This window comes from Lathyrus oleraceus, chromosome 1, assembly GCF_024323335.1.
Source record: "Lathyrus oleraceus cultivar Zhongwan6 chromosome 1, CAAS_Psat_ZW6_1.0, whole genome shotgun sequence".
NCBI lineage: Eukaryota > Viridiplantae > Streptophyta > Magnoliopsida > Fabales > Fabaceae > Lathyrus > Lathyrus oleraceus.
In genome coordinates, this window is record NC_066579.1 from 209,613,883 (window position 1) to 209,636,891 (window position 23,009).

General features: G+C 36.7%; 1 non-coding gene across 1 annotated transcript; it reads left to right on the top strand.

Annotated features, from left to right (window-relative positions):
- The first annotated feature begins 2,109 nt into the window (after positions 1-2,109).
- LOC127116602 (small nucleolar RNA R71) lies at positions 2,110-2,216 on the top strand. Its single transcript, XR_007801419.1, has one exon. It is a non-coding gene; the product is annotated as a small nucleolar RNA R71 (small nucleolar RNA).
- Positions 2,217-23,009: the final 20,793 nt, after the last annotated feature.

The following is a 23,009-nucleotide window of genomic DNA, read 5'->3' on the forward strand; positions in this document are numbered from 1 at the left end:
TCACTCAGAACGGGATTTATCCTTCTTTGATGCTCTCTAGAGGTCTTACTATCTTCCTCTAGCATAATACGATGCATGCATATGGAAGGACTTATTCCTTTTAGATCTGAGATATTGTAGCCTAAAACAGTTGTATATTTTCTTAAAACATGTAGGATTTTTTCGATTTCTATCTTCCCTAAGTCTACATTATTTATTACAAGTCGCTCGAGTTCAGTGTCTAGGAATTCGTACCTTAAATTTTTGGGTAGTGTTTTAAGTTCTATTGTTGGTTTCTTTGGGCAAGGCATATGATTGGGTGTCAGTACTAGACATTCACTTAGGCTGTCATCTTGGTATTCCTGACACCAATTTTCATCTTCAAGTGTATGAGGCCTTGGAATATTCAGTATTTCGGAGTACGAAGTTTGTTCATTCTCCATTTCTCTTACACATTCGCCGATGACATCTAGCAGACAACATGTATCATTTATAGTCGGTGCCTTTAAGAATTGCATCAAAATAAATTTGACTTTTCCCTAACCGACTTCAAAGGTTAGCTTGCCTTTCTTTACATCTATAATAGCTTCGGCAATAGCTAAGAATGGTCTTCCTAATATGATAGGGATATTGGAATCCTCCTTTATGTCCATGATTATGAAATCAGTAGGAATATAGATTTGACCTATGCGCACTGGAACGTTCTCTAGCATACCGATGGGAAATTTAACAGAACAATTTGCAAGTTGTACGGACATCCTAGTTAGTCTCAATTCTCCCATTTTAAGCCTTTCGCATATGGACAAGGGCATTAAGCTAATACCGGCTCCTAAGTCGCATATTTCTTTGTCTATGACAAACTTTCCGATTACACAGGGTATGGAGAAACTCCCTGGGTCTTTCAGCTTAGGAGTCATATTATTTTGAGTTATAGCGCTATACTCAGCAGTAAGTGTAACGATTTTGTTATCCTCAATCTTCTTCTTGTTAGATAAAATCTCCTTAAGAAACTTAGCGTATGAGGGCATTTGAGTGATGACTTCTGTAAAGGGTATTGTGATATTCAATTGTTTCAGAAGCTCTACAAATTTCTTGAACTGCCCTACACTTTTGGATTTAACAAGTCTTTGAGGATACAGGATAGGAGGTTTATACGGTGGTGGAGGTGCATATGGTTCTTCTTTCTCTTCGACATCTTCGCTTTTATTTTACTTTAGTTCTTCTTCCTTCTCAATTATTTTAGCAGGGTCTTGGTGCATGGCTGGACTTTGAATTCTATGGTCAGTTGGTCCGTCTAATTTTGTCCCACTTCGTAGTATAATAGCATTTGCATGACCTTTCGGGTTCGGTTGTGGTTGTCCAGGATATGTACCTGCAGGGGCAGCAGTAGGTGCTTGTTGTTGAGCCACTTACGAAATTTGTGTTTCTAACATTTTGTTATGGGTGGCTAAAGCGTCTACTTTGTTTGCTAATTGCTTGATTTGCTCACTAGTATGTATGTTTTGATTTAGGAAATCCTTATTTGTTTGGGCTTGGGTAGCTATGAAGTTTTCCATCATTATTTCAAGGTTTGACTTCCTAGGAGCATTCAGAGCATTTGTGGCAGCTTTATGATATTCTGGTGGTACAACAGGTGCTTGGTTAGGTGCATACAATGCATTATTGTTTTTATACGAAAAGTTCGGATGGTTCTTTCAACCTGGGTTATAGGTGTTTGAGTAAGGGTTTCCTTGAGCATAATTCACTTGGTCTGTGGATATTCCTGTCAAAAGTTGACATTCAGAGGCAGCATGCCCAGGAACTCCGCATATCTCGCAGTTCGGTGCTACGGTAGCCACGGTGGTTGCGGGTGTTATGGCCAGGTTTTCTATCTTTTGAGTGAGAGCATCTACCTTAGCATTGACATGGTCTAGACTGCTTATTTCGTACATACCGCCTTTCGTTGGAGGTTTCTCTACGGAGGTTCTTTCGCTTCCCCACTGGTAGTGATTATGGGCCATACTTTCGATAAGTTAATAAGCCTTATTGTAGGGTTTATCCATCAGTGTGCCACCTGCGGAGGCTTCTATTATCAATCTTGTGTTGTACAAGAGACCGTTGTAAAAGGTATGGATGATCAACCATTCTTCTAAATCGTGATGTGGACAAAGCCTCATCATGTCCTTATATCTCTCCCAAGCTTCAAAAAGTGATTCGTTGTCTTTTTGTTTAAACCCGTTTATTTGGGCTCTTAGCATAGACGTCTTACTAGGTGGGAAATATCGTACTAAGAAAACTTTCTTCAACTCATTCCACGTAGTGACAGAGTTGGACGGTAGACACTGGAGCCAGGCTCTAGCTCTATCTCTTAATGAGAAAGGGAAAAGACGTAGTCTTATAGCTTTAGGGCTGACACCATTCATTTTCACTGTATCTACATATTGCAAAAACACTGACAAATGTAGGTTCAGGTCCTCCGTGGGACTACCACAAAATTGGTTTTGCTGTACGAATGACAACAACGAAGGTTTTAGCTCAAAATTATTTGCCTTGATGGCAGGGTCAGCGATGTTGTTATGTGGTTCATCCTGCGAAGGGATGGCATAGTACTTGAGAGGACGGTTCTATGGTCCTTCATCCATCTTTGGTTCTATAACTGGTTCAGGAATAGGGATATTAGGATCGGTAAGATTGTATTTGATACAATATTCTCGTATCCGGCGTTCTAATCTTAGATAACGCTCTGGTTCGTCGAATGGTACCTTTAATTTCTCGCCTTGATTGTGAGTCTTAGCATATAATCGACAGATTAAAAAGAGAAATAGTTTTGTTTGCCTTAGTCTATACTGCGCAACACTGGAGTTACGATATTGACTAAATTAGTCCCTACAAACGACGCCAAAAACTTGATCGCGACTTAGTATGTCTATAGGATTCATGACTACAAGTGCACAGTCGTGTCGCGTAGTTTTAAAGATTATCGAACCCAAATGACTAATAATATAACTTACCATTACCTAATGTTACTACGTAAATCTAAGGCTGATGATTTCTCTAGGGGTTGAGGGACGATGAGAAATAACTACTAACAAAAATAGAATTTTAATAAAGATATTTAATAGCGGGATATCGGTATGTAACAAATCAAACTTTGGGGATTCGATAAATAGTTTGTGTAATCTTAAACGTCAAAATACTCTTCAGCAGAAATTATTTATTTAAAAGACTTTATCTCACACTCTCGTGTTGTTGACTCTGACTATACTCTTAAACTAGAATGTTTCGGTCTCGCTGTCCCATTTGAATTAAAAGTAATTTTTGGAAATTAATAAAGTCTAATTAATCCTAAAGCGCTATCGCTGTATTTAGAATTAATGCCTAATTTCATCTATCCGGTTAAAACCTCAAACTCTCATTTTTATTGACTGTAACCTTTGTTCGCTTTGTACTCTCGTACGAAAATAATTTCGAATTTAGAACAAGAAAATATAACCAGAAATAATATTTTATAAAAGTCAACATCAATTATTTACGAATCCCGACGTTTTGACGGTCTTTACAAACCGATATCGATTGGTTTAGCCGGACACGGATTCGAGAATAAAAGGCTATTATGATAATTAAACATAAGACAAGGCATAGGCAATTAAAATAGCAATTAAAATATGACCTGGAATATAAACCGAAAAACTTGAGTTAATGTTGGTTCTTGAATTCAGATAATGTCGGCACGCTTGATAAATCGAGTACACAGTTACAATCAAATTCAATTGCTAAAACTAAAGTCGTAATAGTCTCGGATGTGAAAAATCTATCATTTTACAAGTAAATATCTGCTTAAAATGCTAACAACAAAAATCTATCTAAAGTGACCGTCCGGTCTTTGAAGACCTAAGCCCTAATATATACTCCCCATTCCTTGCCTTGAATGTAGCCTTGAAGATCTCTTAGTGGGAGCGGTTGGTTGACCGAGATAAACGAGACGTGGAGAAAAGAGTGGAGAAAAATAAGGAGGAAAAGGTTTGGTGGTGGGTGCCACAACCCTAGGTAGTGGGGTGCCACACCTTGCTAGGTGGCAGGCGCCTCTCTTGCTTGGTGGTAGGCGCCACACCTTTCATTTGGTATTGGGCGCCACCTTGTTTCATGTGGTGGGCGCCACACCTTTCATCTGGTGGTGGGCGCCACCTTGCTTCATTTGCTTCATTTTCTTCCATTTTTCTTTCCTTTTTGCTCTTTTCCCTCTTTGCTTGCATAAGCACTTCTTATTCGATAAATACCTGAAATAAACATAAAGTACAGCATAATGCTATAGAAAACAAGTAAAAAGCAATGCAAGTCAAGTCAAATATACGATACATTTTCACGCTATCACATTGCACAAGTTAGTTTAAAGCACAACTAGTATATGAATCAACATTAAGCAATCAACACATCACCAAAACTAACCTATCCAGTTAACTGAACAATTGTCCTAACTAACTAACTCAACTGAACATAACTAACCTAACAGAACATGCCAACTGAAAATTGACTACATCAAGCTTCAACAAATCATAACCAACCATTTTCCTCGAATCCACAAAGATCTCCAACAAAAATCCTAATTGAAATTCCCCAATCCCAATGCTAAACCACCTATAAATCTAGATCCAATAATTCATTCGGGACCCCTAGAATCATTCTCTCAAATCCCAATCAGTTTACACATTCATCACTCTCTCTATTCCTATCTTCCCAACTCATCAACACTCTCCAAAAATCCATTTTAAGAGTCACCCTCATAATCTCACTCTTATCAATTGATCATAGGATTCAACCTTCAACCTCATAACATTCATCATCATCACCTATCATCTTCATCATTCTCTCACATCATCAACATCACCATCAAATTCTTTCACTCAACATAACCTTCAACACACTTAACCCTCACACCTCTCAATACAATTTGCAAGAAAGAAGAAGAGGGAAAGAAGACAAAGTATTCGAGGACAATGGGGTAGAGAGATAAATTAGAGAACTTACCTGAGATTTTGCAGATCGTCTTCTCCGGCAAGGTGAAATTCTAAATCTCTTGTTTTCGTCCGTTCTTGATACCAGAATGTGAATTAGGGCATAAGGACTCAGAGCCCCAGATCCATGGGCTCTGATTCTCTAGAAGAAGCATTTAGTTTAAGTTATTGCACTTAAGGTTCTTGGATAATTAGTTTCAGTTACTAGCTTAGGGTTTGAATTCCATGAAATTGATAGGAGTTTCGATTAGGGCTTGATGAGACGATTTCATTGATGGCCTCGATTTAGGTTTTTGTTGGCCACTGCCGTCGGAGGCGATTTCCGCACGGTGACCCACGGTGGTCCATGGTGGTTCAGGTGAAGCTTTAACCTGAGCTTAGTCCTTGCGTGCATTTTGGATCAACTTGAATTCAATTAGTCCACGTGCTCAATTATTGGTTGTTGATTCCATGTTTAATTACCATCTTTGTATTGGATTTGTTTCTGTTGGGCCTCATGTACATGGGCTCAACCTCAATTTACTGATTACCATCCTGCATTGCCAAGCATACCCTCTATCACACCTAGAAGTGAATGTGCCTTAAACCCAAAGGCCCATGCGCCCATTACTGCTTTCTGCACCCTATTTCCATAATATACACCCCTGGCCCATTGTTATCCTATTTATTTGTTTTATTCATTTTTCTTGCCATTTTTTTATATTTCTTCATGATTTTAATTTCTTATTTTTCTTAAAGCTTGACTCTAATTGATTAATATGATTAGAAAATTTAGGAATTCATTTGTTTGACTTGTTGGATTTTAATTGAGTTTAATTAGGATTTTAACATGTTTAGGATTAATCCATTTGATAAATCATGAGAAAATGCCTAAAAAATAATATTGGTTAACCATTAGATTTTTGGTTTATGTGATCACCAATATTTTGCCATGATAACTCAATTAATATTTCATGTTAAGAATGAAGAATTGATTTAATTTCACATGTCATGTTCATGTATTGTGTGACTTTAATTCCATTTAATTGAATTGTTCATTCTTTGATTGTGGTTATTAGGTCCTAATTGAAAATGATATTTCAATTTGATATGATGTGTTAGCATGTCCATTATTCTCACCATGATCATTATATCATTTCATTCATTTGCATTAGCATTTTAATTCTATTTTGTGAATGCATACTAACCACTTTTGTTGTTTTTGTGTTGACATGTGAATTTGAGATTTAAGCCATTCAAGCTACCCATTACACATTTATTCATCCAATTAACTTGTATTGTTTGAAGTGGCATGCCACTTGTATGATTTAGGCATGACAGATGGTTTGTAATTTGTATAATTCTTTCCATTTATATTTATGTTGTATTGCTTACATCCCTCCATTATGGGTCAAATGTCCCCTACCCCATGATCATGTAATAGCTTAGGTTTATTATTTTAGTTAATTCATCATGCATACAAATTAAGAAGATAAAAAAACAAAACGATAAATAAAGCATTTCAAAAGAAATAAAAGGTACTTAATTCAACGTCAAGTTGTTTTCCGAATAAAATACACACCACCGCAACGCGAATACTTGATCTAACATCAAGTATTTCCCATCCATTCTATGATCCATGATCCACATATCTCCTCTGTTCATGATCCACATCTCACCTCCATTCTCTTCTCAACCTCATTTTATCTCTCTCCTCCATTATTCACACACTTTTTCATAATAAACTCAAACACTTGATCTAACATCAAGTTCCTTTTTTAAAACACTTTCATAATAAATCGGAATGCAAAAATGGGGTGTATGTGCTTATACACAATATTCAAGTACTTGGGTTGTCGGTTGTACCTAGCTTGAGGACCTAACACTTGACTTCCCCCTTAAAACATCTAATGATTCAAACAAGTTGATCATGGTGCTATGAGGGATAAAAAGGTAGTTAGGAATCCATTGTCCTCTCAACTCCCAAGTACTTTGATTGTTGACCGTACTTAGTCAAGGGTCAGATACTTGTCTCCCTCTAAGTTCCAATTATTAGACTTACCAAACTCTTTTTACAATTCAAATCTCATTTTTGGATGAAAAAGAGTGGTTAGGATAACATTATCCTCTCAACTCCCAAGCTCTTGTATTATTGATTGTATCTAGTCAAGGGTCTGATGCTTGTCTCCGTACATAAAATCAACCCCAATAAATCAAATCATCTTTTGCCTTAGTGCACACTCTTCAAACCTTTCAAAAAGGACGTGTTACTTTCGTTCTACCATGAACGACGCTTAAGCCTCCATGTGTGAGCAAGTAATATTTAACTGCTATAGTATGATCCGATCGCATCCACTTTACCGCAAACAAGCAAATACTTCCCATTCCCATGACAAAGTATACAAGCAAGTGAATAGTAGTGCACGAATGTTAATATCGTTCAGTAAAAACAACCAAACAAATGTTTTATTTATGAGACGAACTACAGAGCTTTGATTTCATTATTGCACGTATGAGGATACATAGACACAAGGGCCCAAATCCTTGGCGAGCACTCTAACTTAAAACTTATTCTCTCACCATCTCATTCTTTCATCTCATTCCCGATAGCAAGCAACATACAGATAAATAACATCCAAATGCATTGATACACACAAGTGGTTCCCATGAAGTACCATGGATGTGAGAGGTGTTAATACATTCCCCTTGCATAACCGACTTCCGAATCCACTCTTGGTTTTGAGACCATTCTTTCATTCGGAGTTTTATCACTATTTTCCCTTTCCCTTTTAAACATACACGATAAAAGAGGGTTAAATATTAAAATAACCAAGAAATTTGCCCGTAGGGAATGAATGAAATGAGTGAGATGTAAGGTAAGGGTATTAATGGAAATTTGTTCAACTGATGGCGTATAGGCTTTTGTATTTAGTCATCGATTAGGGATTAGCTGAAATACCTGTGGGAAAGTGGGTCAGCTGTACAAAGGAATGTTTTGTAAAGACATGCATGAAGTATGCAATATGCTATGTATGTAGTGCATGACTGATATTTTTTGTCTTCCTGTATATTTTCTCATTATTTTCTTTCTTGCCTCCACTAACCAGTTTTGGCATATAACTGGTGATCGAGGTGTTCCCGCAGGATTCCATGAAGGTAAAAGAATTAAGTATTTGCAAAAGGAAAGTACTAGTGGGTAAAATGAATGTGAAATGAGATCTTCTGCAAAAGGCAAGTAGCTAAACTGAGAAGCTACCTTCTCGTGCCATAGGTAGCAACGGCTCCTTAGCAAGAGAAACGGAAATTTCCAAACACAGTTAAGAAGAAGGTGGACACACTTCTCACACAAAAGGTGATGAGAGCTCCTTAACAAAAGGTTAAGAAGAAAATGGGAATGAGAGACAACCTCGCCGGGGAATAGGATTTTTCTCGTGCAACAGGTAGTAACAACTCCTTAGCAAGAGAAAGAGGATCTTCCAAACAAAAGGTTAAGAAGAAAGATGGTTGAATTTCTCACACAAAAGGTGATGAGAACTCATTATCAAAAGGTTAAGAAGAGAATGGGAATGAGAATCTCGCACAAAAGGTTGTGAGAACTTCTTAACGAAAGGTTAAGAAGAAAGTTGGGGATGAGATTCTCGTACAAAAGGTAATGAGAGCTCCTAGGCACAAGGTTTGATGAGGATTCTCACACAAAAGTTAGTGAGAACTTCTTAATGAAAGGTTAAGAAGAACTCTAGGGACTTCTCATATGAAAGGTAATGAGAAACTTCTCAACGAAAGGTTAAGAAGATAGATGGATAGGATCTCTCATACGAAAGGTTAAGAAGATAGATGGATAGGATCTCTCATACGAAAGGTAATGAGAAACTTATCAACAAAAGGTTAAGAATAAAGTTGAATAGGATTTCTCATACAAAAGGTAATGAGAAACTTCTCAATGAAAGGTTAAAAAGAAATATGGAAGGGATGGTTATCTTATATCAAAGGTAGCAACAACTCCTTATCAAGAGAAGGTTTCCAATGCAAAAGGCCAAGGATACTTACAAAAGGTAAGCAAGTTTTGGAATAGAAATCCTCGAGCAAAAGGCTGAGTAGACTTACAAAAGGTAAGTAGTAGGGGATAATGGTTTTTTGCAAAAGGCACAAAAGGGAACTCACAAAAGGTAAGAAAGAAGGGAATTGTCTCCCATGCAAAAGGCAATGGAGTACTTACAAGAGGTAAGTAACTGTCAAAGGGTCATAGACATCTGCACAAGGCAAAACAAAGAGTAGACCTGCTAGGTAAAACCTAGACTTAAAGGGATTTGCCATACAAATCCAGCTTTGGCACACTCTGACAGGCGGGGAACTTTGCAAATAGGCATGAAAACCTCATATCATCCCTCAGGCACAACGGCGGGAATGAATCTCTCAAACAATGGCTACCCAAAACCGGGGACTCACCAAACATATTCAAGCGTTTAAACAAATGGGAAGCAAAGATCTAACAAAGCTACCCTACTTGTGCAAAAGGCAACTAGGGGTAGACGTGATTTCATGCACAAAGCAACGAAATAAACTCATGAAAGGTAAGTTATCTTAATTATCTTCTCCAAGCAAAAGGCAAGGAGGGCTGGCACATAGCAAAAAATAGAATAGACTCACAAAAGGTAGTTACTTGATGAAAGGCCACCAATACTGGTAAAAGTTCTGAAGATATTTCGCCAAGCGAAACCTGAGTTGAGAGAATTTGCCAAACAAAATTTGGGCTTTGATACGCTCTGTCAGGTGGTGACCTTGCAGTAGGCACGAAAACATCATATCATCCCTCAGGCACAATGGTGGGGATGAACTTCTAAAATAATGGTTACCCAAACCCCGAGACTCGCCAAACCTACATCAAGTGTTTAAACAAAATGTGATGCAAATACCTGACAAAGCTATCCTACTCGTGCAAGATGAAATGAGGGGGAGACGTGATTTCGTGCATAAAGCAACGGAATAAACTCACGAAAGGTAAGTTATCTCAATAATCTTCTCGATGCAAAAGTCAAAGACGGTTGGCACAAGGCCGATGGGACTTACAAAAGGTAAGTGATTGATGAAAGATTTCAAAGGTACTTGCAAAAGGCAACACGAAGGAGAGACATTTCGGGAAAACCTGTCGGGAATACCACTCAGGGGTTTTCATGAAAAATGTTCTCAATGGGGAGGAAGAATGTCTCAACGGAGGATTCTTTTATTCTTTCAAGAATGACTTTCATGCAGTTATGCACATTTATTTTGCCAGGCGTAATGCTCCATCTTAATGGAATATACTACCCACTTCATGATGCAATGATATGTAATGAAAGATTACTTATGCAAGATGGTGATGTATGGTCAGGATTTTGGTTATATGGTATGGTAGGATGTATCTTGAAGATTGAGAACTGAGGGTATCAATAACCATTGGGTTTATTAATTAGGATCAATGTTCTCTGTTGAAAGGTTAGGGGATATGCTTAGCGTGACTCTCTGACATTCATCTTGAACTTAGAAGTTTATTATGCACAATGGATCTTGATATGAACAGCCTCAAAAGTATGGCAAGGATCTTCCTTCCATAGTCATTCATGCCCCAGTCTGTTGAGAATTTGCATGTGTTACCCCAGTCACGAGTTGTGAAGCAGCTTTGTCATGATAACTATCTCGATCTGGCCTACCCTAGTGTCTTGAAACAACATACCTCTTATTAGCTATCTTGGAGAGATTGATTTCTTAGGTTCTTGAGGTAGTCTGCCCCAGTATAAGTCTTGGAATAAATTTGCCTCTGGTTGGCCGATCTCTGAGGAAATGCCCCTGACTAACATGTCTTGTAGAGATTTGTCAAATCTCGACGTAACTTCCTTAGATCAACTGAATCTTGTAGAGATTTATCGACGTGATTACTTCAGGTCGACTGGAAAATTGAAGCGTCTTGTCTTTCTGCTCAACGGAGTTCTTAGACATTCTGCTTCTTGATATGATCACATGAAGTCGATGGCCCCTGCTCAATGGAGTCTCAGGCATTTAGCACTTGATAGGATTAATCAAAATAATTTTCCCCTACTCAAGGGAGTCTCAGGCGTTTGGTCTTCTAACGTGATCATCTGGAGTGACTTACCCCCTGACTATCTGATCTTTGGAGAGATTCGCCGAATCTTAACATAACTGTCTCAGACTAACTGAATCTTGCTGAAATTTCTTGACGTAACTGTCTCAGGTTGATTGAAATTTTGAAGCATCTTGTCCTTCTGCTCAACAGACTTCTCAGACATTCTGCTTCTTGATATAATCACACGAAGTGGTTGGCCGCTACTCAACGGAGTCTCAGGTGTTCAACACTTGTTGTGATTAATCAAAATAATTTTCCTCTGCTTAATGGAGTTCTCAGGCGTTTGTCTCTATGTGTATGATCAAATCAAGGTGACTTGTCTCTGATCAATGGAGTTCTTAGGCATTATGTCTTATGATTCTATCAGTTGAAGTAATTTTCCCTTACTTAACAAAGTCTTTAGGTATCCTCTCTTCTAGTGGTGTAATCAAGTTTTCCAATTCACGTTCATTATGGAAACTCTCTTGATATCAAATTCTTACTCACGAGTAACACATGTTCATTTTTAGAAATGATAATGGCAATGTCATGTTTATGCAGTTTTGAAATCCAAGCCTGTTCACTGGAATTATAACATATAATGAATGCATCACTGATTGGGAATATCATATCAATATCAGCACAAATGATGAACGAATCATTAAGGAGTAAGTTTTAACACAATCTTACTGATTGTATGCTTTCGAAATAAACCCTGCTTCAATTATGTCTTTTAAGGGTTGTAATGTGGCATGGCTCATGGCTTTGGAAAGAAAGGATATAAGGCTCAAACCTATCCTAACCCACCCATTCTTCATGATGTTCTCCAGTCCTACGTTCAACTAGTTTGACACAAGCGTTCATCTTGCAGAAGGGACTTTTAAGTAATGATTAATGAATCAACGAGTTGTTTGGTGTCGTAGTCACCCTTCTTCTATTTGGTTTGGTAACCAGACGAATTTGTTCTTGCTGAGGATTTTCTTTTGATTCCTATCTTTGTTTCATTTTTTGCATTTCCCTGCTTTTGCTGGATTGATTCAGATTTTCAATCCATAGGGATGCCCTAATTTTTTCCTAAGTCACTCGCCTTTGAGTTTTTCGACTTAGTAGGCTTTCTTCTTTCATTTTTTTTGATTTGATTTCTTTTGTTGGAACAGATCGTATGACATTTATTCGATTGATTGGAAGGGTTTGTGAATACCTCGTGTCTCTGTTGGTGAGGGACAACCATTAGGAATTTGTGGTTTCCGACCTCTCTTGAGGGACAAAATGTGGTTGATCCTCAGATAGGACATTCCCTTTTTTGAAGTTTGAGTGCCTGGTCAAGCTAACTGAAGACTACCATGCCTCGGTTTAAGGTTGAGGGTTTTATGTATAGAAAGAAACTCCTACTCCTTGGCTCGAAGGGGTTGTCTAGGGATTATCTTCCTTATATCCCTGGTGTTTGGGATTTGAAGTAATGCCTTACACCATCTTTATGGAGCTTGGAAATGCGCTTCTCATTTATGTGGCCTAACCGATAATGCCAAAGGTAAGTTGGATTTAACTCATTAGGTTTCATCCTTTTAGTATTAATGTTATAAATAGGCATTTCAAGATCAAGGATATATAATCCATTGTTCATTTGTGCAGTAGCATAGAATATATCATTCAAATAAATTGAGCAACAATTGTTCTTTATTATAAATGAAAAACCAAACTTGTCCAAACAAGAAACGGAAATAATATTCCTGCTAATTGCAGGTACATAATATCAGTTCTTTAACTGAATTATTAAACCACTAGGTAAAGTCAATACATAAGTTCCTACGGCTAAAGCAGCAACCTTTGCTCCATTGCCAACTCGTAGGTCGACTTCACCTTTTGCCAAATCTCTACTCCTTTTTGTCCCTGCACATTTGTACAAATGTGAGAACCGCATTCGGTATCTAATACCCATGATGCAGAAGTAGATAAATTTATTTCAATAACAAAAATACTTGAAGTTGAAGTCTCTACTCCATTCTTCTTATCTTCCAGGTACTTTGGGCAGTTTCTCTTCCAGTGTCCGGTCTTACCGCAATGGAAGCAGGTGCCTTCTTTTGATATGCTTCCACTAGGCTTTAAAGCAGCAACGGTGGGTTTGGGTTTGGCAACTTCCTTGCCTTTCCCTTTATCACCCTGCTAGGTGGGCCTTTTGTTCTGTCTTTTTCCACTTCCGATCATCAGAATGGACTTCCCTTTTGACTTCAGATTCTGCTCAGCAGTTCTTAACATGGCGAGCAGTTCAGGAAGAGATTTGTCCATATCATTCATATTGAAATTTAGCACAAATTGACTGAATCTATCTAACAACGATTGCAAGATCAAATCAGTCGCAAGTTCCTTTCCGAGGGGAAAACCCAATCTCTCAAGGTTTTTCACATACCTAATCATCTTGAGCACGTGGGGACCTACAGAGGCTCCCTCAGCTAACTTGCCTTGAAAAAAGGCTTTTGAAACTTCAAACCTCTCATGCCTTGCTTTCTCTTGATAGAGCATCTTCAGGTGTTCGATCATATCGAACGCTGCCATGTTCTCATGTTGCTTTTGCAATTCTGAGTTCATGGTAGCTAGCATGAGACAAGCAGTTTCATTGGCATCATGGACATGCTTCTTATAAGCATCTCTTTCTGCCTTAGGTGCAGAACTAGGAGGTTCCTCTTCAGGAACAGGTTTCTCCAAGACATACAACTTTTCATCATGTTTGAGGACAATCCTCAGGTTTCGGTGCCAATCCAGAAAATTTGTCCCAGACAATTTTTCTTTGTCAAGGATTGATCGCAAGATGTTGTTAGAGGTGTTTGTTGTCATGGTAATCTACATAAGAATTAATGAAAATATAAGTATCATTGACATACTTAATTAGGCCTTTAATTAAATATGCTCCCACTATTTTACTCAAAACAAATGACCCTCATCATTTGATTCGGAAAATCCCGTTGGAATATTTTCTAGTGGGTCGAGATCCATATTTCACTTTGTTCTAAGTCCGCGTAGGCGGATTACACAAAACTAGGTTATTTAGGTAGGAACTCCTTCCGATTGTATCTCATACAACTCTCGAAAATTTCAGTTGGGTGAATAACTCCTTATTCCAATCCATCATATGGATCATTCCCAACTCTTGCTTCTAAACATATATAATATTATTATAATTAAGTTTAGTTAAGTTTGACCCATTGTTTTAACAATTGGATATTACAATTATCCCATTGCACCTTACTAATATAGAACATGCACCTCGCGTAGGTGAAACCTACATTATCCGATACTAATCTTGATGAGTGTTAAAACTTGGAAAGCATAAACTTAATATTTAATTTGAGAGAATTTGCAATTATTCTGATCTCACCGGCTTATTTATCATATAAATCGTCTCTCACATGCATCAACATACATTCACATGCATCAACATACATACATACATAATGAAATAGTTATGGCCCCTAGCGCAATTGTTCTCCCAAGCCAATGAGAGAACCTAAGCTAACCTAATAACGATCTAAGCTTCTCCAAGCAAGATCTTCAAGGTTGTCCTCCTTTGGCATTGACTTCTTTGCTTTCTTCATAACATTACATTACATGAAAGAAACTAGTTTTACATACGAGGGAGTGATACGAGAAAAGAAGTTACATTGAGAGATTAAAAGAGAGGCACGACACGCCGGTCGTATTTTAAAACCCAAAACAAAATAAAGGAAAACTAAGGCCATAACCGATCACCACAAGACAATAATAAACACATTATTATTATTATCAATTTTAATTCTTTTAATCAATTAAAACCAAATTAAATTTTGATGACCGATCACATTACACAGAGTTAGCCGAACGGGTGAATTTTGCCTTGCGTTAATCGGTTAACCAAATGCGTTAACCGGTTACCACTGTTTGAAAAACTTTAGAAAATTGAATTTCGTCTTGCGTTAACCGGTTAACCATATGCGTTAACCGGTTAACACTGCTTGAAAAACTTAGAAAATTGAATCCCGTCTTGCGTTAACCGGTTAACCATATGCGTTAACCGGTTAACACTGTTCGAAAAAGTGTTTAGAAAGCACAACTCTTGTGCAGTCACAACCCCAATCGCATAACTCTCTGACAACACAACCCTTGTGCCGTCACTAACCCTAATGCACCAATTTCAGACCGTCAAACACATCTCGATTGTTGATTCAGTATGATTGATCAACACGTCATTGCTTCACCATACTAATGTCGGATCAAGAAGCAAACGACCATTGATCGCTCAAAGGAAAACAACCATTGCGTGTTTGAATGAACGAAACAAGAACACTATATTATATATAATGTATTTTGCATCAGGATTACTTATATCATATATATAACTTGATCGATCTCAATTTAATCTTTGATTCATTCTGTCTTTAATCGTATTAATACAGAAAATAAATAGTTATGAGATTCATGGTTTCGTAAGTGGCTCTGATACCACTGAAGGAGAATTGCCATCCAAGGCGCAGCGGAATTTAAAAATTTCTCCATTTAGTGATCCTTACGAATGGGCATGATCAGTGATAGAATCGTTACCTCTTGTGGCGATCACGAACATTGAACGATGACAACGTCTCTACTCAGTCCACACGAACGGATTCCTTCAATCTCAGTGCTAGCTGCCACGAATGAAGGCTTTGAGTGAGAGAGAGAGAGAAACAAAATTGCAAGCAAGAGTGACAATGCTTCTACACAAAGGTTCTATTTATAGAACCACTTGTGTGGGCTGCAAGCTAAAAGACCCACTCAAGTGTATCTGGCCCATATCTCATAGTATGCCAAAATCACTTAAGTGTTTGGTACCTTACCATATTTCGTATTCTACTTAAGTACATCGTACCTTACGATGTTCTATAATTCACTTAAGGTAACCGTACATTACAGTATTCCTTAATTACTCTATCTCTCATCAATCCGTCCTTTGTGTGTGACCTTATAGGTTTTCACGGCGTTGGCAATTATATTAAATCACGTATTTAACATAATAAACAATGAGCGGTATCTAGCAACACATCACTGTTACCCAAGACACGAAAATGTCATGTGATCTGACAAGTCCTTCTGTGATAATAATTATGTGTATAATTATCCTTTTGCCCTTATGTCTATATTGAACACAAGGCATAGACCGTGTCATCCTTGTCCAGTTCAATATTGGGCCCATAGACATTTATCCTGTTACGCAGGATGGGCAAATTCCATCTAGGTCACTCATGTCCCTCAGCATGCTTTGTGGAGTACCCATCAACTGTCTTTATGGTTATCCAGTTACGGACAACGTTGGATCAGCAATAAAGCACTCGACTCTACATATAGGGTCCATAGTGGTTTCAGGTCGAAGAGTGGTATACACCATTATCACCATGAGAATAACTTATGACACTTTGCATAACATTCTATATAGTATTCTCATAGCGGGTCAATCCAGTATAAATATTACTCTTAATATTCATACCTATGTCTGAGACTTGATAACTCTTTATCCATGATCCATGAGATGTGATCATCAGTCTATAAACATAATAGTCTCCATGCTTTAATGTTATCCCACTTCACAATAAAGCTCGACTACGGATACTTTAAGAATAGTGTTCTTATGTTTAATGTGATCTCATGATTAAGTCATACTTGATACATTAAACGGACTAGCTATTCTAGGGACTTTATTAAACAAACATAATAAAGAAAAAGCCTTTTATTATTAATAAATAATTCGATACAAGTACCAAAAGTATTGGCCTCTAGGGCTTACACCAACATGCACTACCCAGATTTGAAGCCACACCCAATAACTCAACAAACCAGTGTTTTACCACTGGGGCGCAATGCCAATTCATGTATTTAGTTACATCAATTTAAATATATATTAAAGTGACTTTTAAAATTTAAAAAATGGCTCCAAACTTCATCTTCCTCATTCATCTTGTAGTCCATAGTTTCCACCATTTTCACATATTGTTAAAACTCTAACTCTCTCAATTCTTAATGAAATCAAAATTTGTAAAGACCAAAATTGCATAGAATTTCGCAAGGAATCTAGTGGTACTCACCAATTTCATTTATCTTTCATAAATATCCAGAAATCAAACAAAATGCATATGAACCCTAAAAATTGAATTTAAAATTAAATTCTAATCATCACCGATTAAGACCAATGATCATAGGGGTTTTGTTCCTGACATCTTGACAAGTGTAATGGTAGCAAGAGTGATGCAAAATGGTGTCTTAAATAATAAATTGCATAAATGAATACATACCTCAAAAATGAAAATCGTCCTTTGGAGTAGGGGTGTTCCAGATGTGATTTTATGATCTGAACAACTTCCTTACACCTCTAGGAAGGTGTTTGAATGCCTGGCTTGAGCTGAGAGTGATTGGTTCTTCCTTTCCAAATCAAGTTGCAAGTTATGAAAATGTGATTTGGAAAATGATGGTAGGGATGTTACAGAAGTTGTTCAAGTGTTTGGACAACTTCTAATGGATGTTTAGAAGTTGTTTGAAGTGTTGGTTTGGAGAAAACACAAGCACAATGGAATTTGGAAGTTTGAGGTTTGGAGAATTTGCTACAATGGAGTTTTTGTGCCAATTCTGGTGTATTGAGTTATGAGGCTTGTCTCTCTATTTATAGAGGCTCCATATGGTTCATGTAACTTGCAAAAATCAATATTGGTTCAATTGGAATGCTAGTTTAGTGACTTGGTTTCATTTTGCACAAAAAATCATAATGGATCATGATGAAAAGGTGGAGTGAAAGGAGGAGTTTAGAGGTACTTTTAGGATGTTGCTTCTGGTTTAGAGGTTAAGTGTGATCAGAAGAAACAAGTTAGAAGCTCAATGCAAGAGTGGTTGGAAAAGTTGGCATTTACCAAAATGGATATGAAGCTTTTTGCAAAACCTTCCAAATATGGCATCAAGACTTGGTCAATGGCTCAATACCTTGTGTAATGCATCAAAGGTTTGTGTAATCTTCTGATTAAGGTGAGATTTAAAAGCAATATAGCCTATAAATAAAGATCATGTAGCTTTAGTTCAAGGTTACATGATGAATTTGTCATGAAAATGACCCAAAATTCAGATTTGGAAAGCCAACTTCAACTCTTCGAAACTCCTAGCTCACATATGATAATTTCATTCTCTTGGACTTTTTGGAAATCTAAGACCATGATCTGCAACTTTCATGTTGGGAGTTTTCCTTGAATCAATGTGTATCATGCTGAAAAGTGATGATCACGTAAGCCACTTTTTAAAGGTAGATTTGGTTGAAAAATTTTCTAAGTGTTTTAATTTTATGGTACCAACTTCATGGCTTCATAACTTGAAATCCTTGGATTTTTGGGGAATCAATAATCAATGACAAAGTTTAAGTATGAAGCAAGACCTTTAATATGATCATTAGAGCAAAGAAAATGGTGGTCTGGATCACAAGTTATGGCCTTGGAAAGATGGGTACTTGAACATGTATTTTTTCATAACTTAGAAAAATTTACAAAAAAAACAAATCTTGCCTTTTTGCAAGTAACCTAAAATTTCTTGTTTACTCTTGATCAAATGTGTAAGACCCTAATTTTGACCCTAAGATCCCTCATGGCATCATATCATAGCACATTGCATTTGCCTCAAGGATCATAACATCTTGGCTCTTTTACCCTTGGGTTGGGACTTGTGTGAGTTGGTTTGAGACCACCAAGCATGCTTGAATTGTATATTATTGCTTTTCTTATTTTTTTTACTAACCAAAATCACAAAAATATGTCACTAACTTGTTTTGTTTTGAAGCTTAAGCAATCATGTGATCCAAGGCTCCTAGGAGGCCCCTATACTCATTGATGTGGCCAGATAAAGTTGAAAGCAAGCATGAAAATGGTTCCCAAAGCTCTCAATCATCATATATGCCTCCCAAGTATCTCAATTTTCCAATTTTATCAAGATAAACCAAAGGGCTTGAGGATTGTTTCCCAAGGAAACCCTAATTCAACTATGCATTGATTGTGCCTTGCTCATGAAGCAACCTCAAACTATGATCAAATACAATCAAGGTAAGTTATTTAATTAATCATTTTATGCATATTTGAACTCATATGAGTGTCCTCAATCATCAATTTATCAAGATTTGAAGTTTGGACTTGAGAAGTTGATCAGTCAATTCATCTGACTATTTTGAAATCCACTGAGACCTAACTTTTGATGTGTTTGTCAAATGAAGATGACACCAAGAGAAAATATGTTCTTAAGAACCATATGAACAACTTTTATTTTCATTAAAAATTGATTTGAAACTTTTAAGGTCATCATTCATTTCAAAACATTATAGGTCATTTTGATTGAAACCCTAATTTTAGGTCAACTTCCCAAGGACCTAAATCCTTCATTTTTTATGATTTTGAGGTGGGATCAAGTGCATTGGAAAGTTTAAGATGTCTACTTCAATTGTTATAATCCTAAAATAAATACATGTGATAATACAAAACATTATAGGTCACTTTGGACCAAAGTCATTGAAATGTGAAGAAGTTCAACTTCAAGTGCCCATAACTTTCTCATCAAAAATACAAATGATGCAAAATTTAAGTCCAATTTGATTATCTTGAAAATATATACAACTTTGATGTTGAAGGTTTTGTCATTTGAGGCTTGAAGCATTGAAACAGAAGGGCTTGAAGTTGATCCATTTTGGCAAAATTTCCATATACATGTTTTGCACCTTGAACTTCATGATCAGTTTTCAATATTTTCCCAATTCCAAATGGATTTTTGTTCAACATAACATTTGTTCCTCATGTCAAGACCTTTCCAACCATTACCCACATGCCTATGTTTCAATTTGGAAAAGGGCATTTTCGAAGAGGTGAAGATCTATGTTCATTTATGCATAACATGTTGAATTTCCATGCACAAGCTTGTACCATGAAATCTGCACGTCCAAAAGACCTCACTTGCATCTCAGCTTGCATTTGCAATTGCATTTGGGCCTCCCATGCGCCTGTACAGGCCCATGCATGGAGGACCCAACTTCACACGCACATGAGTTTTCTCCTTGCTTGCATCAGCTTTGCCTATAAATAGAAGCCCCATTCCTCTTCAAATCCAACCTCAAGGTGCCTGAACTGCTGCACAACTGAATCCCTAACCTTCACTTAAAGGAATTCTGAGTTTTCTTTTCCAATTTTCAAGCTCAGATTTCAACTTCATTAGTTGATCTCTGAACTTCAATTCCTTAACCTAGCTTTTTTGCCATCTCAAGAACACACTGCAACAAAGAATTGGAGTAGATCAAGTCTTGTAAAGCTTCACTTCAAAGGTTGTTGTTCAAACTGTTTTGATTCGAAACTACTAGGATATTGATCATTTCTTGTGTTTGTTGGTACCTCTGAAGTTTTCATGTGAGAGGTAATCGATCTGTGCATTTAATTTTATGAATTGAGCAAGTTCAGTTTGAACACCATAACTTTCCATCTCAGATTTCTCTCTCTATAGAGATCTTGAGTGGAACCCAATGGTACAGGGGTGATGTATATCACCCCAGCTTTCTAAAGATATATAGATCGTGCATTTTAATGAAGGTTTGAAAACCTACAAATTCTGGTCGGAACGGTGAGTCTCGCTGGAGAAGATGGTGGTTTCCACCACCGTTCCCACGTGGACGAGTTCATGGTCGTTGGATGCTTTGCTTTTGATCTAATCTGGATGCTTGGTTGTTATGACTTTCATTTAATCAGTGTGTTTCTCTTTTGACCAATGCCTACCATGAGCGCGCGCTTATCAGCCATGTGATGATCCACGTCATTTAATGAATCAGGATCAGACGCTCCATGATTTTTCTAATTTCTGATTATTTCATTTTATTTTCTTTAATTTCATTTTATTTTATTTCAAAAATTCATAACTTCTTCATTTTTAATCATAAAAATATGGGACCAATTGCAATATTTCCTTTTAAATTTTAGTTTTTGAAAATGATTTTTGATATTTTTTATGATTCCATTTAATATTTTTTGTGAATTTTCTCTTTTCTGGTTATTTTTAATTCATTTAAAATAGTTTCCAATATTCAAAAATGCCAAAAATATTTTCTTAACATCTTTGAATGATGATGAATCTATGAAAAATATTCTCATCAATTTCTTAATTGATTTGAGATTTATTTGAGATTTTAGTTCAATTATGTTATTTTTCTTCATTTTTAATTGTTTAAAATTAGTTTCTGTTTTCAAAAAATGATGAAAATTTTTGTCAAACCTTGTTTGACCATGTTGAACTTATGATGATCCAATTGGACTTTTCCAAGTTGATTTGAATTGGGTTTGAAGTTTGACCTTTATTTGTTTATTTTAATTCAAGTATTATTTTAATTCCAAAAAAATACCAAAAATATTTTTATTGCTTCTTGACTTCTAAGCTTCATCTCACTTCTGTTTACCATAGATTGATGTTTATTCCATTCATGTTTGGTCAATGTGTATTGGTTATGTCATTTGAATTTCAATTATGTACATTCCATTTCTTCTTCTTTTTTCTTTTTGACCAATGAGTTAAAGATTGGTGGTTAGCCTTGACATATGAGAGGCTTAACCTTCCTTGATTCAAATCAAATTCATCTTGATCAAAGATCAAGTGAATAGCTTTGAATTAAGGATATGTTGCTTCTTGGTTAAGCAAAAAACCTAAATCAATACAAGATCATTATTTCTTTTTCTTTGGCATGGCAAGTTGTAGGAGCTTGGCTTACTAGTCATGGTCTCTAACTTGTGTTTGTTGCCTATAGTTTTATTGACCGGCCTCAGATAGGTATGACTACTACATTAGTCCACTTACGATTGCTTAACATAGCGCTAAATTGCCTTATGGCACACTAACACTAATTACTAATTACTAACTTTTAATTCAAGCATTTAATTCTTGCAATTTACTTCAATGCAATTTAATTTCTTGCACATTAATTCATTTGCCTTTGCCCTTTGCTCACTTGAGTTCATGTTTATGTTAATGCAATTTGCCTTTTGCTCACTTGAGCACATTATTGTGTATATACTATTGCCTTGTGTTTGTTTTGTTTGTGTGAACCCTATGCAAAATGGAGAAAGGACTTAGATTTAGGACCTTACCTATGTTAATGGAGTTTGAAGAGCAACTAGGCCTCATTCCTTTAGAATTCTAAAATTGTCAAAGAGTAACTAGGCCTCATGCCTTTAGAATGCTTAATCTTGAAGATGACATTGAAAGGATCCTAATTCTAAACTCACTTTTGTCCATTCTTTCTATTGCATTGTGGAACTTTTTGATTTGTGTGTTCTTGTGTGCTAGGGATCCCAAACTTACCAATTAGAAGAACCATTGTGATGGACATTCAAGATAAGAGATACAAAAGTCAATTGGAAGATTCCTAGGAGCTTGATTGAATATTTGCTTGATTGCTTGAGTTATTTGCTTATTGCTTGCTAATTCCAAAGGAAGGGAGCAAATTGGATCATCTTTATGATCTCAAGAAGGGAACTTCAAGTGGTTTTATTTCTCTTCCCTCATCTTTGCATGTTTAGGATCTAGCCCTTCTCTCCTTCTCTCCTTCTCTCCACTCTAACTCAAGCCAAAATTTTGTACAAACATTAACATTGTCTTCAAAATTAGAAACCTAAGCACTATGCTTTTGATTTTTTCAAACTCTTTTCATAACACTTATTTTGAATTGAATCCTAAGTCGACTTTGACTTTACTTTGTGAATACTTTTTCATTTGTAAATACAACCCACTCAATTGTTTTTGTGGTTTCAATGGCCACTTTTGCCAAAGCTTTTCATAAACATCAGCTATTAGGTTTGGGTTATCCTGGAGGTTGATATAATACTCACCTGTATCCTTAGTGATGGATTATAAGACTTCCATGCTTATTATAGGGTTAACCCCTCACTAGCATGTTGAAGCTCTCCTCACAT